We start from the raw sequence: 13,986 nt of genomic DNA, 5'->3' as shown, positions 1-13,986 counted from the left end.
GACCCCGAGCTAATATGGGAGCAGGAGCAAAAAGAGGCTTTTCAGCAACTCAGAGCCCACCTAGCTCAACTGCCGACACTGGCCAGACCAAAGGAGGGGGAAACCCTGTACCTATATGTCGCAGTCAGCCCTGGAACCATCAACACTACGTGGATCTCCTCCAGTGGTTCTTGGCTCGGGAGGATAATTATAAACTGCCGTCTAGCTGGCTCCCGAACCTTAACTACATCTTGCGGGAGGACATTCTTGCTGTCGCCGGTCTCAGCAGGATTTTTGATAGGGGTAGGTGTCTTTCGGCTGGGACCGTGTTTCAGTGAGTTTGTCCTCCTCTTTTTTCCTTCGTTTTACTGACTCGTTTTGTACTTTGTTTTGCAGAGTATGGCTTTAGCTGCCTTGATCCTGAGATTTTGGGCATCTCTTTGGATCTGAAAACTATTCACGACTCGGCTCCTGATTACAAGTTCGGGAAAGAGAATCCTCGTAATCCTCGCCTGAAGGATTACGTGTTGTCTCCTTCGGGTGTTGCTCGGATATCCGAAGTTCGAGCTGATCCGTGGGATTCTGCCTCCTCTCCCGAAGCTGTTCCAGTGAAGGTCGTGCTTCCTGTTTTGAGGACAACTTCGGATCCGGTGAGTGTTTCTATAGGCTCGGTTTTTGTTTGTCTTTTCTTTCTCTTTGGTTGGCCGTCGGCTAACGTCTTGGTCCTGGAATATCTTTCTAGGGTCCTGGGACTGACGCTGTGCCGCGTGCCGTTCCTTCGGTTTCATCTCCGGCTCGGATAGATATCTCTTTATCTAGGAACCGGGTACTTCACCTTTTTTCTTTATTTCCTCTTTTGTCTTCCTCTGAATTTATTGATCCTTGGTCTCCTTTTTTTAGGATCAAAGGAAAAGGAAGGGTAGCACTCTTCTGAAGTCTTCTGCGCATCCGAAGAAGGCGAAGGTTTCTCAGTCCTCGGAGAAGGTATTTGCTCTGACTTTGGAGCTTTCTTGTAGTCCGTCTTTTCCTTTTTCGAAGCTGATCTTTTGTAACACCCCGACTTCTAAACACCATAAATTAGGTTAATTATCTTTAATTAGCAGCGGAAACCCTAATTTAGTCGGAGTGTCACATGCCTATTTCCCTCGTGGGAAATACAAGGCGACATAACCTTTTTAAATTACTAAATAAACTTTAATAATAAACACTTTTAACATCTGATTAAACATTAATATTAAAATCTAACTCAAATCATGAAATCAAACTTAGACTTTAAATAATACATCCCTTTATACTAATGACATAGTTATCTTTACTAAACATCGATCGTGAATTTGGTGGTTGCATCCTCACTCTAAGGCATCCCATGATCTTCTTCGTACCTAAAACAAAAGCAATATCGTGAGCCGAGGCCCAGTAACATACTACCCTAACAGCGTAAACTCATTTCAATTCATTTTATTTACTTTGCAATCAGGGAGAATAGAATATAGTAAAACACTTTCATAAATGCATTATAATAAAACATAATTTATAACTTGAAACTTTAATAGTTCCCATTATCTTTCATAAAACATTCATTTTACTTGGTAACTGACAAGTTAGCCTTGCGGGACGTCTCCCACCTTGCGATAGTCCTCAAGGAGCACTCTCCCTTGTTGGACATACGCCCGTACCTAAATAGTTTCTCTTTTAGCTTGCGGTAACCCTCAAGGAGCACTCTCCCTTGTTGGGTGTCCCGCGGTACGGCGGTACGTGCACGACCTAAAAATAGTAACCCCACTAACTGCCAGAACCTGTTACACTTTTATTTATCATGTTTCGTATCTTATTAATAACTCGTAAACATCATCTTATAAAATCATTCATAAACATATTTAAATATCATCATTCATAAAACACACTTCATAAATACATTTCATATCCCACAATCCAATAAAAACACATCATTATAAACATATTTCATAATCACATAAACACATTTTATAAGGGGATTGTGGGTGTTAGCAATAGATGTTACCTCAACCGTAGTTTATACTTCCTGTTCGATGGACCGTTCTTCCTGAGCTCCGAGAATACTTATACGATTAAATTACCAAAATTAGTAATTATATACAATTATGAATATAGTTGTTAATAATCATATTTTAGAAAAACAAGTTTTATAAATTATGTAAATCCATTATGTAGAATAGCATTAAAACTTACCCAATTACGTAAATCCATTATGTAAATCATGAATATAGTTGTTAATAATCATACTTGAAGAATCTATTAGGAGTATTACTTGTATTACGTAGAATAGCATTAAAACTTACCCAATTTGTCTTTAGTGGTTGGTAAGTATAGTTGACTTTTTTTTTTTTTTTTTTGAAAAGAAAATATTAGCAGCATATTAATTGGGATTTGGAGCAAGGTCCCAACCACCTGGTTTCACATTAGACGAAACAGAGGCAAGAAAAAGGAGAGGTGAGGCGTGCGTGAGTTAGCGGCAACATCACTAGGGTGACACATGGAGGTGGTCAGGTGGTCGGAGTTTCTGGGCGGAAAAGTTCAGTGGTGCTTCCACCGGTGAGGTGATGCGGTGGTGACAATGGTGGTGGTTCGCGGCGGCGAAACAGCAAGGAAGGGGGAAGGGTCGTGCGAACGGGGAAAGCAGGGAAATGGGTGTTTCCGGTCGATTATGGGCGGCGAAAGAGGTGTACAGGCAGTGAGGGTGGCTGGGAAAGGTGGGCGGAGTGCGGTGGTTGCGGCACGGTGGCGGAACAGCAAGGGAAAGGGAGTGCGAACCGGGGAGGGGATGCGGGGGTGTTTGCGGTGGTGGAAGTAGTTGCAGTGGCAGAGCTGCGGTGTCTATGGTGGTGGCCACAAGAGGTGGCGTTGGTGGTTTGTTTCGAAACAGGGGAATAGGTAGAGGACTTGAGGTTTTTTGTTAGATTACTCCACCGAATTGTTGTGAAAATGGGAAACAGATTTCATCTCTATTTATAAGGTAATTGGAATTCAATGGACATCACCCATGATCTCAGCATGGAAGTAGAGTAAAGAAGAAGGAGAGGTACTTGGGGGTCAAGAAAATGAACTTAGACTGCATTGTGGGTAAAGAGGAGTCAAAGAAACTAGGAAATTTTGACCCTTATTGTACCCATACACGTAGGAGAAGGGGGGAAAGCTAGGGGATTTCCCTTTTTTTTTTTTTTTTTTTTAATTTTAAATAGCATTTTGGGTTATTTCATAAGGTGGGTAAAATTCAGAAATTCCTTTGCTATATTTAGGAATCCTATATAAATAGAAATGTTTAATTAAAAACAGACTGTGAAATAATTCTTTAATAAATATCGTTAACATAAAATAAATTTAGTTTTCGAATAATATAGGAACGTTCCGAAATTATTAAAATCCTTTATAAACTACGAAATAATAATTAAGATTTAAAAGGTAGCTTAAGCTCGTAAATATTAAATTATAAATCTAAAATAAATAAATCGTGTAACAATATTAAAATTCAAGCGACATAAAACTTCGTAAACTAAAATCAAGTTCGAAATTAGGATTTAAAACGGTTTTAAGCTAAGTAGAAATAATTAAGCATAATTAATCAAGTTTTAAAAAAAAATTCGGGGTATTACACTCTTACCCCCTTAGAAAAAGTTTCGTCCTCGAAACTTGAAAATTAAACCTATAAAATGATTGTTCAGAATCGAAAATATTCGAAATAAAAGTATGACATTTTATTTTAAAACCAAGATCTCACAATTGTATATCAATTCCGACAATGTCTAGCTTTCATTCCGCCATCTTCTTTGATGACTCAGCTTCAACTCGAGACCTAGAATTGAAGATTAAAGAATACAAAAGGGGCAAAATTATATATCGACCCTTAATCGTCATTAAGGTCAATTACATTCTGCCAGCATCTTTCGTACCCCCACTTTACTTCATAAAATAGGATCGAGGAGCAAAGAACATAAAAGGGGCAAACTTGTTAGCTTAGACTAGGCTCCCATTTTACTTTGTGATATCTTGTTTGAAAATATTTTTCTTACCAAAAATAGTAATATTTAATGCAAAATTTATGACTTTGAAAATGAGAATAAATATTTATCTAACAATTGCAATACTCAAATAATTCGTAAAAGTCATTTATTATAACAATCTCATACTCTGAGCTCAGGAGAACGTCCACCGAAGTCGGCTTCCATGTATAACGATTAGATTACCAATACAATCATGTCAGCATAAACATAATCCATAAAGCATATCATAAAGACATAATTCATAAATTGAAAATTTTCACATTCAACATAAGCATAACATTCATAATCATTCGATCTAACACACGAGCATGGTTGATTCATAACACGTTTACATAAAACCTCGTGATTCGTACATTATATTGTTCTTAGGCGACTATCTGGAGATGTTGCGTTTTCGTTTGCTCTTGAGCTTCTTTGCTGCAGGAATCTTGTCGTTGACTTTCTTTATTCGATTCGTTTTGATTTCGATCTCCTATCTTTTCCTCTACGTTGAATAACTTCGTTGACTACGTTCGTTGCAGGGGTTCGAGTCAATCACGTGATAGAAAATACATCGTTGGACATACGACTTCGATCGTTACTTATTCTTAGTATTTCAGGTAGACAACCCTCGTATTTCGCGGATAATGCTAAGTCATCAAATGTGCCTTTATCAGAAACAATCTATCTTCCAGAAAACTTAGTTCAGACTACCTGGTTTTATAGACATGTCGTTTTGTCGATTTCCTATTCTCAATTTCATTGCATTCCTCAATCATTCATAACTCATTTCGAATTTCATAACATTCATTGATATCATCAACCTGATACACATACTAATTCTTGATAACTCATTTTGGTAGAATCCTCAAAACTTTATATGCAAACTCAATTTCGTCTTTTCGATCACCACAAAACATGTTTTCCCATAACATTTTACAAACCTTAAATTATCTCTCTTAGCTTTCTTTATGGAGATTATCAAGCATCCTTTCAGATAAATACATAAAAAAAACAATCCTTATAATTATGCGGAATGGTAATCTAAGAATCGATTTCAATCGTAACTTCAATGCTTTAAACCTCGATTTAATTGTTGATTCGCCACTTACGAAATACAAACTCATGCTCTTTCGATACTCTATCATTCAATCTTTTGATATACTAATTCCTGATAACTCCTTTTGATAAAATCCTCAAAATCTTATTCATATGTCAACTAAAACGGGTCTTCTACCCTAACTCATGTGGTTCATAACATTTATGTATAACTTCTTAGCTTCCTTAATAGAGGCATATCAATCATCTTTTAGATACTAGACTTTTGTACTTATACACCAAAATATTTATCATGGATAACACGGGAAGGTAACCCTAGAATCAATTTCATTCATAATTTGAACACTATAAACCTATAATAACCTTAACTTAATTAGTGATCCACCACTCGTGAAATACAACCTTATGCTCGTTTGATACTTAACATTTATACTATCCTTAAAGATTCCATAACCATAAAAATTCCTCAAAACAATTCATATCCACAAAATCTTTGTGTTCGCATCGTGCTTTAACTTAACTTCTTTCAAGAAAACAGTAATGCTTAAACTTTGCCTAGTCTGTCTAGGGTAGGAAACTCATAACATGATAAACATGGGAAGTTCGGATCCAAAGCGAGAGAGATAAATTGAAGTAATACTAATGTTGGCGCCATCGTGAATGTTGTGCTTGTTGTGAGCTTCGTTCATGGCATCGTTAATGCCCTCGACAATCGATATTTCGCATAATATATTCAATCAGGAAAACATAAATAACAAGAGAATAAATCCCTTTAATCCCGTTCCTACACTCACACTCATTCCATTTTAACTTGAATTGATTTTAAAATATTCTTTTTAACTTATTCCTTAAAATTCTTGCTTAAAGCCTAATGAATTTTATTTCGTGCAAAACCCGTAAGGTTTAGCACTTATGGTCGCAGAACCTTGGCTCTGATACCAAACTGTAACACCCCGACTTCTAAACACCATAAATTAGGTTAATTATCTTTAATTAGCAGCGGAAACCCTAATTTAGTCGGAGTGTCACATGCCTATTTCCCTCGTGGGAAATACAAGGCGACATAACCTTTTTAAATTACTAAATAAACTTTAATAATAAACACTTTTAACATCTGATTAAACATTAATATTAAAATCTAACTCAAATCATGAAATCAAACTTAGACTTTAAATAATACATCCCTTTATTACTAATGACATAGTTATCTTTACTAAACATCGATCGTGAATTTGGTGGTTGCATCCTCACTCTAAGGCATCCCATGATCTTCTTCGTACCTAAAACAAAAGCAATATCGTGAGCCGAGGCCCAGTAACATACTACCCTAACAGCGTAAACTCATTTCAATTCATTTTATTTACTTTGCAATCAGGGAGAATAGAATATAGTAAAACACTTTCATAAATGCATTATAATAAAACATAATTTATAACTTGAAACTTTAATAGTTCCCATTATCTTTCATAAAACATTCATTTTACTTGGTAACTGACAAGTTAGCCTTGCGGGACGTCTCCCACCTTGCGATAGTCCTCAAGGAGCACTCTCCCTTGTTGGACATACGCCCGTACCTAAATAGTTTCTCTTTTAGCTTGCGGTAACCCTCAAGGAGCACTCTCCCTTGTTGGGTGTCCCGCGGTACGGCGGTACGTGCACGACCTAAAAATAGTAACCCCACTAACTGCCAGAACCTGTTACACTTTTATTTATCATGTTTCGTATCTTATTAATAACTCGTAAACATCATCTTATAAAATCATTCATAAACATATTTAAATATCATCATTCATAAAACACACTTCATAAATACATTTCATATCCCACAATCCAATAAAAACACATCATTATAAACATATTTCATAATCACATAAACACATTTTATAAGGGGATTGTGGGTGTTAGCAATAGATGTTACCTCAACCGTAGTTTATACTTCCTGTTCGATGGACCGTTCTTCCTGAGCTCCGAGAATACTTATACGATTAAATTACCAAAATTAGTAATTATATACAATTATGAATATAGTTGTTAATAATCATATTTTAGAAAAACAAGTTTTATAAATTATGTAAATCCATTATGTAGAATAGCATTAAAACTTACCCAATTACGTAAATCCATTATGTAAATCATGAATATAGTTGTTAATAATCATACTTGAAGAATCTATTAGGAGTATTACTTGTATTACGTAGAATAGCATTAAAACTTACCCAATTTGTCTTTAGTGGTTGGTAAGTATAGTTGACTTTTTTTTTTTTTTTTTTGAAAAGAAAATATTAGCAGCATATTAATTGGGATTTGGAGCAAGGTCCCAACCACCTGGTTTCACATTAGACGAAACAGAGGCAAGAAAAAGGAGAGGTGAGGCGTGCGTGAGTTAGCGGCAACATCACTAGGGTGACACATGGAGGTGGTCAGGTGGTCGGAGTTTCTGGGCGGCAAAGTTCAGTGGTGCTTCCACCGGTGAGGTGATGCGGTGGTGACAATGGTGGTGGTTCGCGGCGGCGAAACAGCAAGGAAGGGGGAAGGGTCGTGCGAACGGGGAAAGCAGGGAAATGGGTGTTTCCGGTCGATTATGGGCGGCGAAAGAGGTGTACAGGCAGTGAGGGTGGCTGGGAAAGGTGGGCGGAGTGCGGTGGTTGCGGCACGGTGGCGGAACAGCAAGGGAAAGGGAGTGCGAACCGGGGAGGGGATGCGGGGGTGTTTGCGGTGGTGGAAGTAGTTGCAGTGGCAGAGCTGCGGTGTCTATGGTGGTGGCCACAAGAGGTGGCGTTGGTGGTTTGTTTCGAAACAGGGGAATAGGTAGAGGACTTGAGGTTTTTTGTTAGATTACTCCACCGAATTGTTGTGAAAATGGGAAACAGATTTCATCTCTATTTATAAGGTAATTGGAATTCAATGGACATCACCCATGATCTCAGCATGGAAGTAGAGTAAAGAAGAAGGAGAGGTACTTGGGGGTCAAGAAAATGAACTTAGACTGCATTGTGGGTAAAGAGGAGTCAAAGAAACTAGGAAATTTTGACCCTTATTGTACCCATACACGTAGGAGAAGGGGGGAAAGCTAGGGGATTTCCCTTTTTTTTTTTTTTTTTTAATTTTAAATAGCATTTTGGGTTATTTCATAAGGTGGGTAAAATTCAGAAATTCCTTTGCTATATTTAGGAATCCTATATAAATAGAAATGTTTAATTAAAAACAGATTGTGAAATAATTCTTTAATAAATATCGTTAACATAAAATAAATTTAGTTTTCGAATAATATAGGAACGTTCCGAAATTATTAAAATCCTTTATAAACTACGAAATAATAATTAAGATTTAAAAGGTAGCTTAAGCTCGTAAATATTAAATTATAAATCTAAAATAAATAAATCGTGTAACAATATTAAAATTCAAGCGACATAAAACTTCGTAAACTAAAATCAAGTTCGAAATTAGGATTTAAAACGGTTTTAAGCTAAGTATTAATAATTAAGCATAATTAATCAAGTTTTAAAAAAAAATTCGGGGTATTACATCTTTGAACGCTTGTTTTGTAGGAAATGGTTTCGGAAGACATGCCTCCTCCCAAGAATCTTCTTCACTTCATGCCCTTGCCAGGGCAGAAGTTAAAGAGTGTGGTGGTTGCGGAACCGCCGCTCGTGGATCAACCGTTGGCCGAGGAAGATACCATCCCCTCTCCGCTGAAGCCGTCTACTGCTTTAGGGATCGAGATCCAGGATATCACCAAGGTGATGGAGGCGATTGAAGCCGACTTTGTTCCTGGCTCGGATGTCCCTATCGTGGCCGAGGAGAAGAAGGAATCTGCTGACGTTCCTCTCGAAAGAGAGAGAAGTCCAGATAAGGAGATGGTGGATCTCACAGACCCCAATGTTGAGGTTCCCGAGGCTGAGAAGGATGTTCCCTCTGCTGATCTACTTCACCAGCCGAACACTCATAGGGGCCGAAACTCCTCAGCAGAGGGAACATCCTTCTCAGCCCTCCGATGGTAGTTCTCCAGCTTCGCCTCCACTAACCAGTCACCACTGACCGATTTCTCCAACGGACCATCGATCTTGGTGGTCTCATGCAAGATCGGGGCATACTTGCCCTTCGGATCAGCTTCAGTCCAATGAACTGGAAACTCAGGGTAAGGACGGCGTACACCCGAAGAACCAGCTTTCTTACCAGAAGTAGCACGTTCAGACACACCAGACCCGCCAACAGCGCCATCTTTGGAAGCGTCCCAACCAGTCGAACGTCTCTCCACCGGCCTCTCCGAAGGCCCACCCCTTGAAGTCTTCTGTACCCTTCCCGAAGGCACATCCTCCCTCTCACTAGAAGAGCCAACGACGAACTTACTTTTTCCCTTATTCTTTGCCATGGTCGCGAATTCTCGGTCTAGGGTTTAGATTGAGGAGTAGAGGAAAGAACGAAAAAGTAAGAAAAATTCAGAAACAAGTTACCTTTTTCCGAAGCGGAATTCGCCGACAAAGCGAACGACACAAGTTCCCGAAGTCTAGAGCTGACCGAATTCCGTAGATCTGAAGAAACTCGAAAACTGCGATCGCCAGAAAAAGAGAGGAAGTGTGTTTGAAAGAGAGAGAAAGTAAACGTTTGAAGAGAGCTAAGCGCCCAGTATTTATAGAAAAAAAGAGGCGCATCAACTTCTTTTCAAACCCACGATCTCCACGACACAATACAAGTCCCAACACTTGTCATCAATGCAAATCATCCCTTTTCAAAAAAAAAGAGGGAATTTTTGGACTTCTGACAACTGGAAACCCACCCATTTAATTCTAAATGGACCGGGTCTGGGGGGCATGTTGTTTGGGCTCCCAATTGATATTCAATTGGGCCACTAAGTCCAAAGCCCAATGGCTCTAAACAACAGCATCAAACCTACCACTATGGCTATTCAACCATCCATTAAGGCCCAAGGCCCAATAGCAATAAATGACCTATGGGCATTTATTATGCAAACACTATAAATAGGCCACCAAGGCTCACACCTCAAGGTACGTCCAATTTATCGCCTTAAGACTACTCTTCTAGAGAACTTCTTTCTAGAATCCGAGCATCGTTCTTACTTAGGCATCGGAGGGGCTTTCCTCGGAAACACCCCCGAGGCTAGTGACTTTGCTCTTGTGCAGGTGAATTCGGACTCGACTCATTCAAGCAAGCAAGATCTTCAACACATACGAAAGGGCCTTCATTCGAAGCCCATTGTTTCCATCTTTACAACACCGGAACAGTTTCTATCAAATATCCTTTTGACTCATTAAACTTCTTAAATTCTTCAAGTAGTTCTTCACGATTTTGAATTTTGTTTTTACTAAATAACTCCCTTGCATCATCTTCAGTCATATTTAAGCTTGGCGAATGGCGATTAATGGCAAACCGAGAATATATTATTCTTAAACAAAAACAAAATTGAAAAAGAGTAATATAAATAACCTATACAACTCCAATAATAATAATAATGTCCTCAATTCGTTAGGAATGAAAGTAATAGATACGAAAATTGATGAGTGTGTGGGACGACGTACGCATTGAACTCAGTATCAGTGATGAAGAAAGAGACCAATTAATTACCAAAATAACAAAATGAAACAGTAGGTGATTTGTTATGCTATGGTTATTTTTGGCAACAAAGAATAGTGAGATATTTGATTCAGTTTTGCTAATTTGGCATATTTGGCAATAGAAAGATCACAATTGCGGGTAACAATATTGCCTTGGATTTATCATTTTTTGCCTTGGAAAAATCCGCACCCATTTTTTATTCTATTTCTCAAACTAGCTACTACTCCGTATTTATTTATCAAAATGACTATTTTGACTTTGATGCAAAAAAACCTTTCATTTGATTTTTTTTTTTAAATAAGTGAATTGAACCGGGTTTTGGGTTTTTTTTAAAATGTTTTTTTATATTTTATTTTTACTAAAAAGCAAGAAATTTATTTTCTTTAGTTTATGTTTTAGATGAACCATTCCATTATTTTCCTAATCCTACGAGATGTCAAGAGTTTGGGCAAATATAACACTCTTCCACCTTATTCTTTATTTTTCCTTTCCTATTTATTCAAACTGATTTGAAGACAAAAATCAATCATAATTCATGTTATGGTTGTTGGGTGATTTGACGAGTATTAAGTTTGCTAAAGAGAAACATTTAAACATTTAAAAATGAATGACATAAACAGGGCAACAAACCCAAAGAAAGGTAGAAAAAGAGATACACGTACGCATTCAAATAATATAGACATTAACTTTCGATCAAAGTATACAATTCTAAAATTTGTTCGAGTAAGCAACTTAATCTGCGTGAACCGGAGCTTTTGTCATACTAGAAATAAGAATGCAAGTGAATCAATTTCCATAATGTAAATCACCTCCCACTAGCAGAGAATCATATAGAGAAATTTAGCAAATTTATACCGACCCCTGTTTCGAATAAACTAAATAACAAAATGATGTTGCAACAATAAGATAATTAGAAGGACTTATCTGAAACATGCGGACAATTGGATAAACATATAATGAACAATTGCTGCGCCGTGGGATACCACTGTCCTAAAAGACGATTCCGCACTACTCCTGGTGCAGTAGAACAAAAGCGGTAGCCCTCCAGGATTAACACAGCTCCGAATTTGTGTGCACTAACAAATCCGAATGGAGTCAAAACATATGCCCAAAACCAAGAGCAATTTGGGAGAGAAAGCATGTGTTTGGTTTTTCTGGAATTGTGTATTACGTATTTCTTTTTTGGAAGGTACAAAGTTTGATTAAATAATCAAACTTTAGGAAAAGCAAGAGACCAAAAACGGCTAGAATAATAAAGATTGTAACGGCCGCCATTAAGGCTAATTAAACCAACGGTTACGTAATCAATATAGATTCCCGTAACAATGTTTTAACCGAAACAACCCGGTACGAAAAGAATATGTAAGGCCCACAAAACCCACCCCACGCCCGCGCATCACATTCCCAAGAGCCCAAGGCCCAAGGCCTGACCCAACCCGGCCAGCCGACACGCGCGCACGTGAGTGTGCTATGTGTCCACCCATACCACTCTCACACTTTCTCAAACAAGAGTTACACCTTCAACCCAATATATAAACAAAGAGGAAATGAGTTATAGTTTCAATGTGGGACAAAAACAACATTCACATTTTTACACTCTTTTCTTTTGTATTTCCTAACAAGAACTTCCAACAATCCCCCACAGGTTCGAAGATGAGAAAAAGAAAGAAAAGAATGAATTGGTTTTGGACAAAACATACCAATTGAATAGGTGCCAATGTCTTTCGACTTGAATTAACACTTAGTGACATTTGAGCTATGATTTCTTTCCTACCAAGTGACTTTCGTATTGAACTTGATAGGGAGTTAGAAACCCGTCACTCAAAGCACGCAACTGAATATGTATGATATTTTGACTCCGCAAATAAAAGTGACGCCTTATACTGGCCATACGCCCGACCTGGATATGCTCATAGGTGCTCTAGAGAATAGCCCATATCGCAATTCTCATAGGAAGCGGCCACACTTCCACACCTACGTAGGTGAATCCCATCAAGTGTGAGCTACCTTCACACCACCAAAAATATGGATATGGGTTCATTAAGAGCCGTATGCTCAACCTCTTTCCGATTGTAACAAGCACATAATAACATCTAGGGGACGGACAAAATAAAATTTTGTGCTTCCGAATTGTATCATAATGTTGTCCTTTGAACTCTGAGAGTAGGAGTCCATTACTTTACAATTCATCCAATGGGCCTCAAGCCCATCCCTTCCAATGTTTTCTAAACTAGTTTTCATTATAGGCCTTTTCGTTTACGGATCCGCTTTATTCATTTCAGACTTTACACAGTCTAAAGATTTTCTCAATAGACAACATATCTTTGACGACTTTATACCTAAAACGAATGTGTCTTTCTTCCATTATAGGCATGGTTCTTTGCAACAACAATTGCAACTGAAGGAGCTGGCTTCCCCCACATTGGAATATCTGCAAGCACATTCCCCAACCATTTTACCTCAGAACCTGCCAATTCAATAGCAATAAATTCATATTCCATATTAGTCATAACAGTCAGTACATGATTGCTGGCAAGATTTCCAAGATACAGCTCCACCCCCTATAGTGAAGAATAACAACTATTGGAGGGGACTTTATAATTATCAGATACCAAATAGGCATCACGAGATCCCTCCAATCACTCCTGGAAATTTGGAGTAGTACAAATTCCAATCCATGATACTCACATGGTACCAAAGCAATCACCTTATAGCATCCCAATAATCATTATTTGGGCTATGATTATACCTGCTTAGGCCACTCATAAAATAATCAAAGTCAAGCGTAGTGTAGTTCATATGAAATATAGTGCTACCAACAATCTTACCATTTCAAATTGACAAACTAGATTACCATTATTTATCTTTATGTGGATGTTTGAACCAAAAATAGTTCTAACTTGATCGACATTAAATGAGAAAAACGTTTTAAACAACTTTTCAACTTAGTGAGACTGACTAAGACAAATGGAATTTAGAGTTATTATAATTTACACCCAAAATCACATTTGCCTCATCCATGTTTCATTTCAAAAATCTGAATTTAGAAATTCTTTTATCTCATTTACTCAATCCAAGTTAGCGTCAAAAAAAAAAATCGATCACATCATTCACATAAACATAAACGATCACATATCCAAGAGAATCATGCTTATGACATGAAAACCATTACCAAACATAGTCTTGTTAAACTTGCCATGTCGATATTTAGAAGGTTGCTTAAGTCCTTCAACGACTTAACCAATTTTAAAAAGCTTGTTCTCTTGACACTTGAGATCCAATCCTATGAAATCAACTTCATAGTGTAAAGTGCAACATACTTATGATTTTCATCTTTTCATTACATTACCAACTAGTG

The 13,986-nt window shown here is 37.7% G+C and overlaps 2 long non-coding RNA genes across 2 annotated transcripts; both read right to left on the bottom strand.

The window, feature by feature from the left end:
* Positions 1–1,103: 1,103 nt before the first annotated feature.
* LOC130463942 (uncharacterized) lies at positions 1,104–3,188 on the bottom strand. The gene is made up of 3 exons (XR_008924172.1): positions 2,298–3,188; positions 2,000–2,057; positions 1,104–1,361 (listed from the first exon to the last, which is right to left on the bottom strand). It is a non-coding gene; the product is annotated as an uncharacterized lncRNA (long non-coding RNA).
* Positions 3,189–6,167: 2,979 nt separating this feature from the next.
* Positions 6,168–8,332, bottom strand: LOC130463579 (uncharacterized). Its single transcript, XR_008923818.1, has 3 exons — positions 7,271–8,332; positions 6,973–7,030; positions 6,168–6,334 (listed from the first exon to the last, which is right to left on the bottom strand). It is a non-coding gene; the product is annotated as an uncharacterized lncRNA (long non-coding RNA).
* Positions 8,333–13,986: the final 5,654 nt, after the last annotated feature.

This window comes from Spinacia oleracea, chromosome 6 (genome assembly GCF_020520425.1).
Source record: "Spinacia oleracea cultivar Varoflay chromosome 6, BTI_SOV_V1, whole genome shotgun sequence".
NCBI lineage: Eukaryota > Viridiplantae > Streptophyta > Magnoliopsida > Caryophyllales > Amaranthaceae > Spinacia > Spinacia oleracea.
Note: the sequence above shows the minus strand (reverse complement) of the source record. Positions and strands in the feature narration are given on the sequence as shown.